Genomic DNA, 14,328 nt, shown 5'->3' with positions numbered 1-14,328 from the left:
AAAAAATGTTTTTGTCTGTTTTTTTGTTTTTCATACAGACCCCAGCATCTGCAATATTTGACCCCTTGTGACCCCACCTCATTGTTCTTTGATGTAATGTTTCCCTGACTGACCTGTTTGGACACCATTCACACCTTTGACTGCTGTGATTATCTCTCTGCCGAGGTGTGATAAATGGCAGTTGGAAAGGTTACCTGTAAACATCTGACATGATTCTCTGACTATATAAGCTGTGTCTTTATGCATTTCTCCACTTCACCTGAAGAAGGAGCAGCGCTCCGAAAGCTTGTGATTTCAAATAAAGCTGTTGGACTATAACCTGGTGTTGTGTGACTTCTTACATTTGTCCACCCCAGTCCAACTCCGGCATCTCCACACCAGAGATTGGATAGTCATGTCCTGATGGTAAACAGTGGACAGGAAGGAGACAATGGGGCAGAAATTCGGGTTGGGGGCTTGCCGCGCGTGCCAGCCCCCGATCTGCACTTACCCGACGCGCCTGCCGTTCACCTCCAGGGACGCCTGGAATTCCTTTTTGAAAGAGAAGAATCCCGGGCAGCGTCTGACGTCACGCCGCCCAGGAGTGCAGCCAACGCGAAGCCTGTAGCGCGCTGTGCAACTGAGACACGCCCCTTGAGGTCTCAGTTTAATAGGACACGCCCCCAATGTTTCTCACAAGCTGCAAAGCATTTTTACATGGAGAGCAGCATTTTAAATAGGTTTTTGGTATTTTTAATGAAGCTTTTGGTAACTTTTATAAACTTTTAAAAACGTTTACATTATTTTGAAGAATCTGAAGTAGTTTTAAACAGAATTAAAGCAATTTAAAGACTTTTAAAAGCCCTGAAAGAATTTTTTTCATTCCATTTATTTATTTAGCAACGTCGTCGTCATACGTGTCTTCACACTGTTCCCTTTGGGGAACTGTATGAAGTGGTGGAAGGATTTATGGCCGTGATTAACGCTCCTTCCATGACCGTAACCATCTTTGTACCAGCCATTAGGGTGGTTAGTCCTATGGCGGGAGGGTTTTACGGGCTCCCACAAGCTGTACAAGGAGGGGGGGCCACCCACACCCACGGACGCAAATATCCCACTGGATGTCAACCCCGAATTTAGAGCCGGAGCTCTGACTCCACTTGCCGGGACTGTCTGGAGCTGGGTTCGAAACCCTACCCCGTCTGGCCCAGCGGCGGGGATCCTACCGCTACGCCAAAGGCCCACTCCGATTAGCAACGTGAAATGGCTGGAATGAGCACAATTCACAGCATTAAAAGAACTCACAATTGAACTGATGATGACCTCAGCAATCTCCTCAACGAGGTGGAGGCGCAGTGCCTGCTCATCATTGGTAATGAGAAGTCCAAGGCGCCGCAAAAAGGGCAGATGATAGCTTGGTCTTTCAAGTGGCAGCATAGGGCTCCAGTCACGGGAGGGAAAAGGCGCAGGAAACGTATGGGTGTCACCTTTTGCGCGGAGTGGGCCTTTTGCGTAGCGGTAAGCATCCCCGCCGCTGGGCCAGAAGGAGTATAGGGTTTCGAACGCCGCTCCAGACAGTCCCGGCAAGTGGAGTCGGAGCTCCAACTATAAATTCTGGGTGGACATCCAGCGGGATACTTGCGTCCGCGGGTGTGGGTGGCCCCCCCACCTCAGATGGGTTGTGGGAGCCCGTAAAACCCTCACGCCATAGGACTAACCACCCTAATGGCTGGTATGAAGATGGTTATGGTCACGGAAGGAGCGTTAACGTGGCCAGAAATCCTTCCACCACTTCATACAGTTCCCGAAAGGGAACAGTGTGAGGATACGTACGACGATGACCACTTGTGCAATGCACCTCCTTGGACCCTCAGTCGCAGATGCGAGGGGGCAAATCGTGCAATTGTTAAATTTTTCAATTTATTAACATGTAAAATGTTGGCCCAGTAATTCCGTTCCAAACGCGTGAGTACGGTCGGGGTACTCACACGTCTGGCCGGAGGAAATGCCGGTTTTCAGCACGCACAGCGCATGCGGGGAAAACCGGCATTTCCTGTCCTCTGAACGAAGGGGTTCAGAGGCAGAACGCGTGTGACTGCACAGGCAGTGCGTGCGCAATAAAATTCGCCGGTTTCATTCATGCTTTCAGTGAGGTTAAGTCCTTACAACTTAAACATGAAAAAAGCATGAGTACAGTTGCTCCAGAGGCTGCGGAGGAAGATATATTTTATCGTGGAGCTTCTGAAAGGCAATATTTTTGTTTGGGAAAGGGAGGAAAGTTATTTTAAGAAATGCTGAGGTAAGTTTTAAAGTTTATTTTTGTTTTTTAAAACGGGTTTTCAGTACTGTAGGTAGAAGGAGCAATTGTGGCTATGTGAATTGAATTTGCTGTGTTTATTAAATGTGAAAATGACTCCAACATTTTTAAGAAAGAAACTTTTCATCAGTAATATATTCTTTTAAGTAATTATGTATGTATGTCTGTATATATTCCTTTACGTATATGTATATGTATGTATATATTCCTTTACTTATGTGTATGAATGTATGTATTTAATTATGATTTTCCAATAAGTTACTTTCTCTGAAAGTCATAATTAAATACATACATTCATACACATAAGTAAAGGAATATATACATACATACATATACGCAAAGGAATATATACAGACATACATACATAATTACTTAGAAACTTTTCATCAGTAATATATTCTTTTAAGTAATTATGTATGTATGTCTGTATATATTCCTTTGCGTATATGTATGTATGTATATATTCCTTTACTTATGTGTATGAATGTATGTATTTAATTATGACTTTCAGAGAAAGTAACTTATTGGAAAATCATAATTAAATACATACATTCATACACATAAGTAAAGGAATATATACATACATATACATATACGTAAAGGAATATATACAGACATACATACATAATTACTTAAAAGAATATATTACTGATGAAAAGTTTATTTCTTAAAAATGTTGGAAATGTTACATTACTCATTTTAGAACAGTCATTTTCACATTTAATAAACACAGCAAATTCAATTCACATAGCCACAATTGCTCCTTCTACCTACAGTACTGAAAACCCATTTAAAAAAAAAAATTAAACTTTAAAACTTACCTCATCATTTCTTAAAATAACTTTCCTCCCTTTCCCAAACAAAAATACTGCCTTTCAGAAGCTCCACGATAAAATATATCTTCCTCCGCAGCCTCTGGAACAACTTTACACATGCTTTTTTCATGTGTAAGTTGTAAGGACTTAACCTCACTGAATCCATGAATGAAATCGACGAAGCTCACTGCGCACGTGCTGTGCCTCTGAACCCCTTCGTTCAGAGGACAGGAAATGCCGGTTTTCCCCGCATGCGCTGTGCATGCTGAAAACCGGCATTTCCTCCGGCCAGACGCGTGAGTACCCCGACCGTACTCACGCGTTTGGAACAGAATTACTGGGCCAATATGAACAAGTTCAAAGTTAAAGTCTGATGTCCAGTGGTGGTATGAAGGCAACTTGTAGACAGCATTGCATCAGCTTGGAGTGTCCACGAGCCAATATCCAGGTTTAAAGTCAGTTATGGAGAGGGAGTAGGTCCAGGAGAAGTTTGAGGGGCGCAGTATCAGCTGGGACACTGGTGGAGATTCTGCAGTGAAATCAGTGTAGCAGTCAGCGCAGACTCCATGGATTTTTAGATTATGAACCCTTATTAAAAACTGGACAGGCTGCTGTGGGGCGGGGGGGTGGGGAACAGTGAAAAACCACTCAAGCTGGAGATGACTCATTCGTATGGAAACAAACTGTCCTGGGAACAATGGCCCGAGAGGCTCACTCCCAAGTCTTGATTAACAAGGCTGACGACTCATTGTTCTAGTCAAGAAGAACTCATTAAGTTAATCGGCAGGAAGGTCGAAAAGAGATCAAAAACCATTCAACCCTGGAAGGAAGCTTGAAGACCATTCCCTGAGGCCATGTGTCCATTAAAACCCCAGACAGCGGTCTGTGTATTGGAGGGGTATATTAGAGAGCAGTTTGGATAGCTCGCTCTCTCTCTCTCCTGCCCTCCACACAATGGAATGTCAAGAGGAGCAGAGCCTTGCTCTTCCAACCAAGACGGACTTCGACTAAGGCTGGGACTCGCATGCCGCAAGGCCGGTACGGAACCAGGTAGCCGAGACGTACGGGAGGAAGCTGCAAGCAAGATCAAAAGGGGTAATCTAGGTGAGCATTGCCAAGCCTACACACCCACAAGATCACTTAGCTGTGTGAGGGGGTGCCTGTATGTTCCTACCAAACCAGAGGGGGTTTAGCATTGGAAGGGTCCTGTGATAGTTTAGTTCACGGGAGGGTGTTTTTAGGCCATGGTAAGTCAGCAAGGCAGGGGCTTGTTGGACAAGTCAGGGTTGTACTGTTTTAAACTGTACTGTAGTGTTCACACCGCTCATACTGTGTGTGAGTGGAGTGGTTTTTGTGAACCTTAATAAACACTGTACGGGTGAGCCCGAAAACGCTGTCCATGTTCAAATCTGTCCTCAGTAATTCCTATCGTCCAGAACTTGTAGTAACATGGTTTGCGTGCTCGCTACGGGCGGGGCGAAACCGCTTACAATAATTGGCGATTGCGGCAGGGGCCTATAGGAAATTGGCCACCGCAAAAACCGGTTACATCAGAGGGCTGAGGAGGAGTTGAGAGTCAACCATGAGCCAGCAGAGGTGGAACCTGGGGTCCAACAGAGGTGCATAGTGGTCTCAGGAGTTAACAGTGTGCACCACAGATTCAGTGGGCCAATAGAGGAGCAAGGAGTAGTGTAAATGACTCAAAGGATCAAGGGCAGTGAAGACCAGGGAGTAAGGGGAGGATGAAGGGTAAATCCACAAAATCAGTGCAGATGATGGAGTTGGTCTGAGGAATAGCTGCAGGGCGGAGATTGGCACACAAGCATGGAGCAGCAGAAGCTTGAGGAGCTGGTCTAACCCAGTCCAATGAAGGGTATTGGAGGAGTTCTGATGGATGAATAAAACCGAACAGAGTTAATTGAAATGAGTAGTAGTAAAGCAGAGTTCATTCAGCAGCATGGAAACAGAATCCAGAGCAGGATGGGAGCCAGCAAAAATGGATCCAAACTAGCCCAGCATAGAGTGAAAAGTCCCACTGGAAGAGCAGAAACTGAGCCCACAATGGCAGGACAGGTAGTAGAATAATGATTGTCCCGCAGAGAATACAGCCTCAGTAGAAAGTGGCAGCAAATATGGAGGTCACAAAAAAGTCCAGAAGGCAGCAGAGAAATGGGGTTCAGCACAGGAGAAAGTGGATTTCCATCCAGGATGCAAGACAACAGCAGCGTAAAGCTGAAAAGGCATGCGATTCTGTAAAGCAAAGATTCATGAGAATTAAACTCAGAATTAGACATTATAGTTTTGAAGAAAGACTCAATGAATTTGGCCTGATTTAGGAGGGAGGGATTTAGGAGGCAATTAATGGAAGTTTTCAGAACTACGAGTGTGTGACAGATTGTTTCCATTGGTTGGCAATTTAGTAACATGAGGGCATAGATTAAGGATTATCATGAAAAGAATGAAGGGAAATTTTGAAGATTTCTTTTCCACACAGAGGGTTATTAGAACATGGAGGGTGTTAAATTGCATAGCCCCCGAAAACGGGCACGGGGATCGCGATGAGCGATTAACCCGCGCCCATTGATTGCAATGCAGGCAGCATGCCAACGTTGTGCTGCCTGCTCACTTAACTGATTCGGCATCCAGCCAGCGCTAACCTTGCTGTTCATTGGCTGGACGCACCAGTAAGGGGCCAATATCGTGCGAGGCTAGCACCAGTTAAAGCTAGCCTGCACTGCTTAAAGCTAGCCTGCACCCCTTAAAGGGGAGGTGTATTGTGGTTGGAACAGGTGCTGGGAGTCGTGGTTGAAGAGATTCTGACATGGGAAAGAGTGAGGAATGGCACAGCACGGGAGAGAGCAGGCTCAAAGGTTTTCAGACGCTGCACTGGAGGTCTTGGTGGAGGAATTGGAAAGGAGGAGAGATATCCTGTATCCGCAGACGGGGAGGAATCCCTCCAGACACACGGTCAAAAGGCAATGGGAGCAGATAGCTGTGGAGGTCAATGCCAGGAGTCAAGCCCCGAGGACCTTTATGCAGTGCCGCAAGAAGTTCAATTACCTCACACAATTGGTCAAGGTCAGTGAATGCATCTTCAAATGTCATATCCTACCAACTGCCCCAGTAGCCTCAGCCACTGCACAAAGCACCACATCCCCACCACTCACCTACCAACAATCTCTATCAATCATGCCTCATAACTAACGTTCATATGCTTCACCTCACCCTCACACACTTAGTACTGCTGCAAGCCTCACACCCACATCTCACAGCTTACACGCACTACCAGCTATTCAACCATGACAGCCACATCAGCCAAACAATTGCACCATACTCACTGACACACTTCCCTCTCTCTTGCAGGACAAGGTGGCACACAACCGGAGGCAGCAGGACCTAACCAGAGTGGGATAGGCGTGCCTGAATGTCCTAACCCACATGGAGGAGACGGTGCTGGCCATTACTGTACAGCCATTGCTGAGGCTGTGGCCAGCAATGGGGCTGAAACCATTGAAGATGATGGTATCCTCATACCCAATCCTCCTTCTCACATCCCACTTCCCCCTCATACCACACTCTTTTCTGATTTACAAGCTGTAGATGGTGTAAGCATGCACTTCTTACTTTGCCCCCCTCCCCGCACCACAACCTTCCCCTGGTGCCATTTTCCTTTCAGATACCCAAGAGGTGCAATCTGGCCAGGCAGTGGAGGAACACCAAGAAGAGAGTGATGATGAAGACATAGCACCGTCACTTGATTTCTGTTACGTCCGTGTAATAATAAGAAAAAGGACTGCAGAGAACGGTACAACAGGTGTTTACTCAACGTGGTTCAAACTGCAATTGAACTGTACAGATTACTACTCAACGTTATATACAGGTGTGGTCACTGCCGGTAATACAGTATACATGAGCTGTACAAAGTAGTTCCCCCCTTAAAGGTACATACATTACAATTCCTCCCCTTTTAGATTAACAGTACCATAACACTCATTTAACAATTAAATATCAAACTAATTACAATTAACACTTTAACATGCAACATTAGCTGAAAATAGTCTATTTATAAATTCAGTCTTTGGGGAGGCTTCCTGATCCTTTCTGGATAGCGCCTTTCCTGAGTGTCTTGCTCTTGGTGCGGAGGCGATTCTGGCCCCCTGTCGTTGGTTGGTTCATCAGCTTCCGATGCTACTGTTTCTGGGGTAGATGCTACCTGTATGTCGGGTTCATCACCAGGTACGTATGGGCGAGGCATGGGGTTGACTTGTTCCTGTGACTCTAGGATCTGGTCAGCATGGCATCTCACGATGCTCTCCCCAACGTCCACTGTGTACATTACTGGCCCCTGCCGTGTGCATATCGTTCCTGGCTGCCATTTTTCTGTTCGGTTGTCATGGGCCAAGACTGGTTGCCCTACATTGAAGCTCCTTGTTGGCTTCTCATGGATGTGCTGGAATTGCTTACTCTCAACATCTCTTCGTACGTTTGGTCTGAGCAAATCCAGGCGAGATCTTAACCTTCGGTTAAAGAACATCATGACTGGGGCCTGGTTGGTGACTGCATGTGTCGCATTCTGGTAGGCGAACAGGAAATTGTCCACCTTGTGCTGCAGCGGAATGTTGTCATTGTACATAGCCTTTATTGCCTTCTTAAAGGTTTGCACGAACCTCTCAGCCAATCCATTTGTGGCTGGATGATACGGGGCGGATGTGTAATGCCTTACCCCATTCTTTTTCAAGAACCTCCGGAACTCTTCAGACACAAACTGTGGTCCATTGTCGGAGCAAATCTGTTCTGGCAAGCCATTCCTGGCAAAAATGGTCCGTAGGACTGCAATAGTTTTCTCCGTGGTGGTGGAGGACATTTTGATGACCTCAGGCCATTTCGAGTGCGCATCCACGGCTATTAAAAACATTGAGTCCATGAATGGACCAGCAAAATCAATATGCACCCGTTGCCATGGAGATGAGGGCCACTCCCATGGGTGTAGAGAGGCCTGTGGTGGTGCATTTTAGACTTTCTGGCATCCTGAGCAGCTCTTGGTCAGGTCCTCGATTTGTTTATCGATTCCCGGCCACCACACATAAGCCCTGGCTAGGCTTTTCATTTTTACCCCTCCCAGATGACCCTCATGAAGCTCATTGAGCACTCTATCCCTTAACTTGGGTGGAATTACCACTCGGGATCCACACATCAAGGTCCCCCGGCACACTGACAGCTGTTCTCTCCTTGTCGAGAATGCTAGCAACAGTGAGTCGCCATGTGCTGGCCATCCCTTCACCGTCAAATCATATACCCGAGACAGTGTCGGGTCATTTCGGGTTTTCTTTTCGATACAAGTGTTAATTATCGGTAGGTATTCAACTATAGTTGAATGGAATATTTCAACAGGATCCACTGCTGGTGCTTCTTCCGCAGTAGGCAGTGGCAGGCGTGATAGCCCATCAGCATTTCCATGCTGTTTCGTGTCCTTATATTCAATCTCATAGTGGTGCGCCCCTAGAAAAAGTGACCATCTTTGTTGTCGTTGCGCAGTCATCACCGGAACGCCCTTCTCCAGATTAAAAATGGAGACATGAGGCTGGTGATCAGTCAGCAAGGTGAATTTCTGCCCGTGCAGATAGTGATTGAACTTTTTCACTCCCCACACTAGGCTGAGGGCCTCTCTGTCAATCTGGGCGTAGTTACGCTCGGCTGAGGTTAGTGATCGTGACGCAAAGGCTATTGGCCTCTCTGAGCCGTCCGAGAATTTGTGCGACAGCACCGCTCCAATGCCGTAGGGTGACGCATCACATGCCAACCGAATTGGTAATGCTGGGTTGTAATGGGCCAATACCTCTTTCGATGTGATTAGTGTTTTGCTCTTCTGGAAAGCTCGTCTACATTCGTCACTCCACTTCCATGGCACCCCAGTTTGCAGTAGGGTGTTCAGTGGGTGTAGTATTGTAGACAAGTTTGGCAAGAACTTATGGTAGTAGTTTACCAGTCCGAGGAACGACCTCAGTTGTGACACATTTTCCGGTGCTGGAGCCTTGACTACTGCCTCAATCTTCTCTGGGGACTTATGTAACCCCTCTTTATCGATAACGTGGCCACAATACGAGATCTGTTTTCTAAAAAACTCGCATTTGGGGCGGTTAGCTCGGAGCCCATATTCCTGCAATCTAGTGAGCACCTGCTCCAGGTTGGCAAGGTGATCACTGTCATTTTCGCTCGTGACCAGGATGTCGTCCAAATAACACTGGGTCCCTGGGACCCCTTGCAGGACTTGTTCCATTGCCCTCTGCCAAATAGCCGGAGCTGATGCTACCCCGAATACCAGCTGGTTGTATTGGTAGAGACCTTTATGGGTGTTGATTGTGAGGTATTTTTTTGATGCTTCTTCTACCTCCATTTGCAGATACGCCTGGGCCAGATCAATCTTAGTGAAGCGTTTCCCTCCAGATAGCGAGGCGAAAATATCTTCAATCCACGGAAGTGGATATTGTACGGTGTGAAGGACCGGGTTCACTGTTACCTTAAAGTCCCCACAGATGCGAACCTTCCTTGGTTCCCCAGGCGTGCTGCTCAACGACTTTTTCATCACAGGGACGATGGGTGTAGCCCACTCGCTCCAGTCTACCTGGGACAGTACACCTGAATGTTCCAGACTCTCCAGCTCTGCTTCGACAGCTGGGCGGATCGCATAAGGTACCGGTCTGGCCTTAAAAAATTTTGGACTTGCGTTTTCTTCAATATTAATCGTCGCTGTTATGCCTTTTAGTGTTCCGAGTCCTTGCTGGAACATTTCTTTCGCATCAGTTAGGATCTTTGACAGTCGCCCAGGTGTGACGTCGTCATCCTTTTTGTCAGCCACAGTCAGTGCCTGTATGGAATGCCAATCCAGTTGTCTTTTCCGGATCCATTCACGTCCCAGTAATAGTGGTCCTCCATCTTGCAATACATACAGGTCTAGTTTTGGTGTTTCCTTACTGTTATATATAATGGTCACCCTTATTTTTCCTTTGGGGTAGACTTTTTGCCCCGTGTACGTCTTCAAAATAATTTTTGTGTCTCTCAAGGGTATGTGCGAGAATAGCCGCTCATAGTCCCGTCGGTTTATGACTGTTAGGGCTGATCCTGTGTCCAATTCCATCTTTACCTGGACTCCTGCTATCTTGAGAGTGACCCAAATGGTTCGGTGATCATCTGTTGTGATCACATTATGTAGTTTCAGACAACTCAGTTCCCTGCTTTCGGAGTCGTTATCACTCTTTTGTTCGTCTGAACTATTCTCCGTTATCTTATGTACCTTCTTGTACTTTCCTTTGGTCGGTTTCTTATTGCTGGTTTTCTTTCCCGACCTGCAGACTCGTGCTATGTGTCCTACTTTTCCACACTGTCTGCACACTTTGTCTTTGAACCAGCAATCATTCTGGTCGTGTGTTGTTCTGCCGCAGCGATAGCACTTCTCTGTTCCATATGACATTTCGTTTGTGCCATATTCTTGCGGTCTCTGTTGTATCTCTGCAGCGCCCCGTGCTGCTGCTTCATATGATACCGCCATGCTGAAAGCCGTTTCCAGCGTAAGGTCCTTTTCAGATAAAAGCCGTTTCTGGGTTCCTTCACTTTGAAGCCCACACACAAACTTGTCCCTTAAAGTATCTGCTAGTCCCGTTCCAAACTGGCAGTGTTTCGATAGCTTGCGCAGTTCCGTTAAATACTCAGCATTACTTTCATCTTTATGCTGGTTCCTTTTGTGAAACTTAAATCTTTCTGCTATCAGCAGCGGTGTGGGGTTTAAGTGGTCCTGTAGGATTGACACTATGTTTTCAAAATCCTTTTCTACTGGTTTCTCTGGGGTTACTAGGTTTCGTAGTAAGCCATACATTTTTGCACCCATTGAATTCAACAATACCAGCGCTTTCTTGTCATCTGGCACTTCATTCGCCTTGCAGTATACTTCTATGCGTTCAACATATGTCGTCCAATCTTCGACTTCATTGTCGAACACTGTGATACTGCCACTCTTCGGCATTTTTGGGTGTGGTTAGACTGGCTTAAAATGGCGTCTCCCGCGCTTTCCTTTCTTCCCCGCTGCGGCTTAAAATGGTGTCTCCCGCACTGCTGCCAACGCCGCTCTCGGCGGTCCTCGTGGCAAATGGCGACGCCCTGTGGGTTTCGCGCGTTGCTCCTGCGCTGCTGCCAACGCTGCTCTCTGCGGTCCTCGTGGCAATGGCAGCGCCTCACGTTTTCCTGCGCAGCTCTCTCCCCCGTTGATGCTGCTCGGCCCATGAACACCGACTGTGCTCTGCTCTCTCTCGTCTCTCTCCCCCGTTGACGCCGCTCGGTCGCGTTTTCCTGCGCGCCTCTCTCCCCCGTTGACGCTGCTCGGCCCTTGAACACCGGCTGCGCTCTGTTCTCTCTCGCCTCTCTCCCCCATTGACGCCGCTCGGTCCTGAACACCGGCTGCGCCTTGTGCGTTCTGCCCTCTCTCTCTCCCCCGTCGACGCTGCTCGGCCTTTTTCTGTGCCGCTCGGTCGAGCTCTAGCCCGTCGCTGTCCGGGAAGGGTCTGCGCAGTACCTGTTGCCAGACCGTTTTGCTGGACCACCGTGACTGGAAAGCCAAGCCTGGCTCTCGACAGCCTCCCCTGCGATGCTCAAATCTCCGCTGGATGACTGGGCGGTTGCCCATGGTCGACGCCCGTGCTTCTGGACTCGACCTTCTTCCACTCTTCTCCAGGAGCGAATCCCTGGGAGGTGATGCAGAGTTGCAGGTAGGTTCGAACTTGCTCGTCGCCACTGTTACGTCCGTGTAATAATAATAAAAAGGACTGCAGAGAACGGTACAACAGGTGTTTACTCAACGTGGTTCAAACTGCAACTGAACTGTACCGATTACTACTCAACATTATATACAGGTGTGGTCACTGCCGGTACTACAGTATACATGAGCTGTACAAAGTAGTTCCCCCCTTAAAGGTACATACATTACAATTTCACCCTCACAGCCACCAGCTCAAATACTGACACTGCGCGTATCTTAGAGGATAGGTTAGAGGCATGTGGTGAGACACCGGGCACGAGTGGTCTGCAGCCAGGGCAGGGGGCAAGGATAGCTCACTGGAGGGTGAGGTCGCAGACAGATTCCGTTGCAGAGGAGTCAGGTGAGGATTTTGATGGGGCGGCCTGCAGAAGAACGCTGATGGGTATGCACAACGAAATGCTTGGTGCATTGGGAATCCTGCCAGAAAGCCTGCGGTCAATGTCAAGGAGCAAGGAGGAGTCCAGCACTACCTTGGCACAGGGCTTTGCACAGAGCTTGGTGCCCTTTCTTTCCAGCATGGAAGTGATGACCAACTCCATTCGCACACTTGTGGACCCAACCATGACGCAACGTCTGATGGCCGATGTCACAGCTTCCATGGCAGCACAAGCAGCTGCCACCCAATGTCTGAGTGCAACAAATGCAGGATTCATTTGATCTGGTTTTCCAGAAATAGTCAGGAATATATTGCCAGTCAGCGGTAAAATTTTGGCGATTTCAAACTCACTCAAATCTGTTTTCTAATATAACTATGATGTTGGGGTCGATAGAAATCAACAGGCTCTGAGACTTTTGTTTCAGCAAAGGCAAAACGTGTATTACTTTAATCACTCTCCACGAGGCCTGAAGGTCTCAGCCCCGTGCAGGGGCTATGATGTCATCACGCAACTGATGTCATGATGTCATCACGTTACCGACGCTCTTAAAGGGACCCTGCACCAATAACCCAACCCAGAAAATACATATCACAACACTGCTATACATAGTGAATTGTGTTTAGGTACATATAACAGCATTGGCTATACATTGTGTTATTGTCCCTATGTGGTCTCTGTCACATACGTCCCCCCAGAATTCACTAGCACTGGCAATGTCAGTCGTTGGGGGGGCCGGATCACACGGTCGGAACGGCTCCTCAATTCCGGGGCGGGAACCGGGGGTTTTGTCGGAGGGACCTTGGGCGCCCGGTGGTGGATTGAGGGTGCGGAAACCGGAGGTCGGCCCCGCCTCGGGGGCTGTGCCAACTCAACGGGTCGGTCCAGATCCAGGTGGGCCGGCTTAAGATGGTCCACGGAAATGCAGTCTGGCTTACCGCCGACATCCACTACGAAAGTCTTGTCCCCGGCTTCCAGGACACGAAATGGTCCATCGTAGGGTGGCTGAAGAGGTCCCCGGTGGGCGCCATGGCGGGCGAAAACGTACTCCGCCGCACGAAGGTCGAGTGGAACGTGGGACTGCGGGAGGCCGTGCTGCGACGTTGGCACCGGCGCGAAAACCTTGGCGCTGTCCAGAAGGTCGGACCGCTGATGGGCTGCGGACCAAGGTTCCATTGCATTGGGGACGAAATCCCCGGGAACCCGCAGCGGCTGTCCGTAGACGAGCTCGACGGACAAGGACTGGAGGTCCTCCTTGGGTGCAGTCCTGAGTCCCAGCATGACCCACGGGAGTCTGTCGATCCAGCTGTCGTCCCGGAGGCTGGCCCAAGTGCTGATGAACGCCCGAGCCACATCGGCAGACGTCGTTGAAGACAGCGGGATGGCTTCCGGCCATCGGGTGGTTCTGTCGACCATTGTGAGGAGGTGGGTGAACCCGCGGGAGGGCGGCAGGGGCCCCACCAGGTCCACGTTAACGTGGTCGAACCGCCTCTCGGGCACCGCGAAAGGCGCCAATGGGGCCTTAGTATGGTGATGTATTTTCGAGCGTTGGCACACCACGCAGGTGCTGGCCCAGTCACGAACGTCTTTCCTGAGCCCGTGCCAGACGAACTTAGCCACCACCAGCTTCTGCGATGGCTTCCTGCCCGGGTGGGAAAGATTATGGACGGCGTCGAAAACCTGCCGTCTCCACCCGTCGGGCATGACGGGACATGGCTGCCCAACGGAGATGTCGCACAGGAGTGTGGTGCCGGCATCGTCGAATGCGACATCTGCTAGTTGAAGGCCCGTGACCGCCGTCCTGTAGGCCTGGACATCTGGGTTGGAGGCCTGGTCGGTCACCATGCGGATGTAGTCGATGCCAAGGTGTACAGCGCTGGCAATGGCTCGGGAGAGACAGTCGGCGACGGGGTTGTCTTTCCCAGCCAAATGCTGGATGTCCGTTGTAAACTCCGAGATGAAGGCCAACTGGCGTTGCTGACGGGCCGACCACGGCTCGGAAGCTTTGGCCATGGCGAAGGTCAACGGCTTGTGGTC

General features: G+C 48.9%; 1 pseudogene; it reads left to right on the top strand.

The window, feature by feature from the left end:
* The first annotated feature begins 5,949 nt into the window (after positions 1 to 5,949).
* Positions 5,950 to 14,328, top strand: part of LOC147116588 (uncharacterized) — a 32,329-nt pseudogene continuing 23,950 nt past the window's right edge.

Source organism: Somniosus microcephalus, chromosome 6 (genome assembly GCF_052327205.1).
Source record: "Somniosus microcephalus isolate GS21.2 chromosome 6, FLI_Smic_1.0, whole genome shotgun sequence".
Classification (NCBI taxonomy): domain Eukaryota; kingdom Metazoa; phylum Chordata; class Chondrichthyes; order Squaliformes; family Somniosidae; genus Somniosus; species Somniosus microcephalus.
The sequence above is the reverse complement of the archived record's forward strand: the minus strand, read 5'-3'. Positions and strand labels throughout refer to the sequence as shown.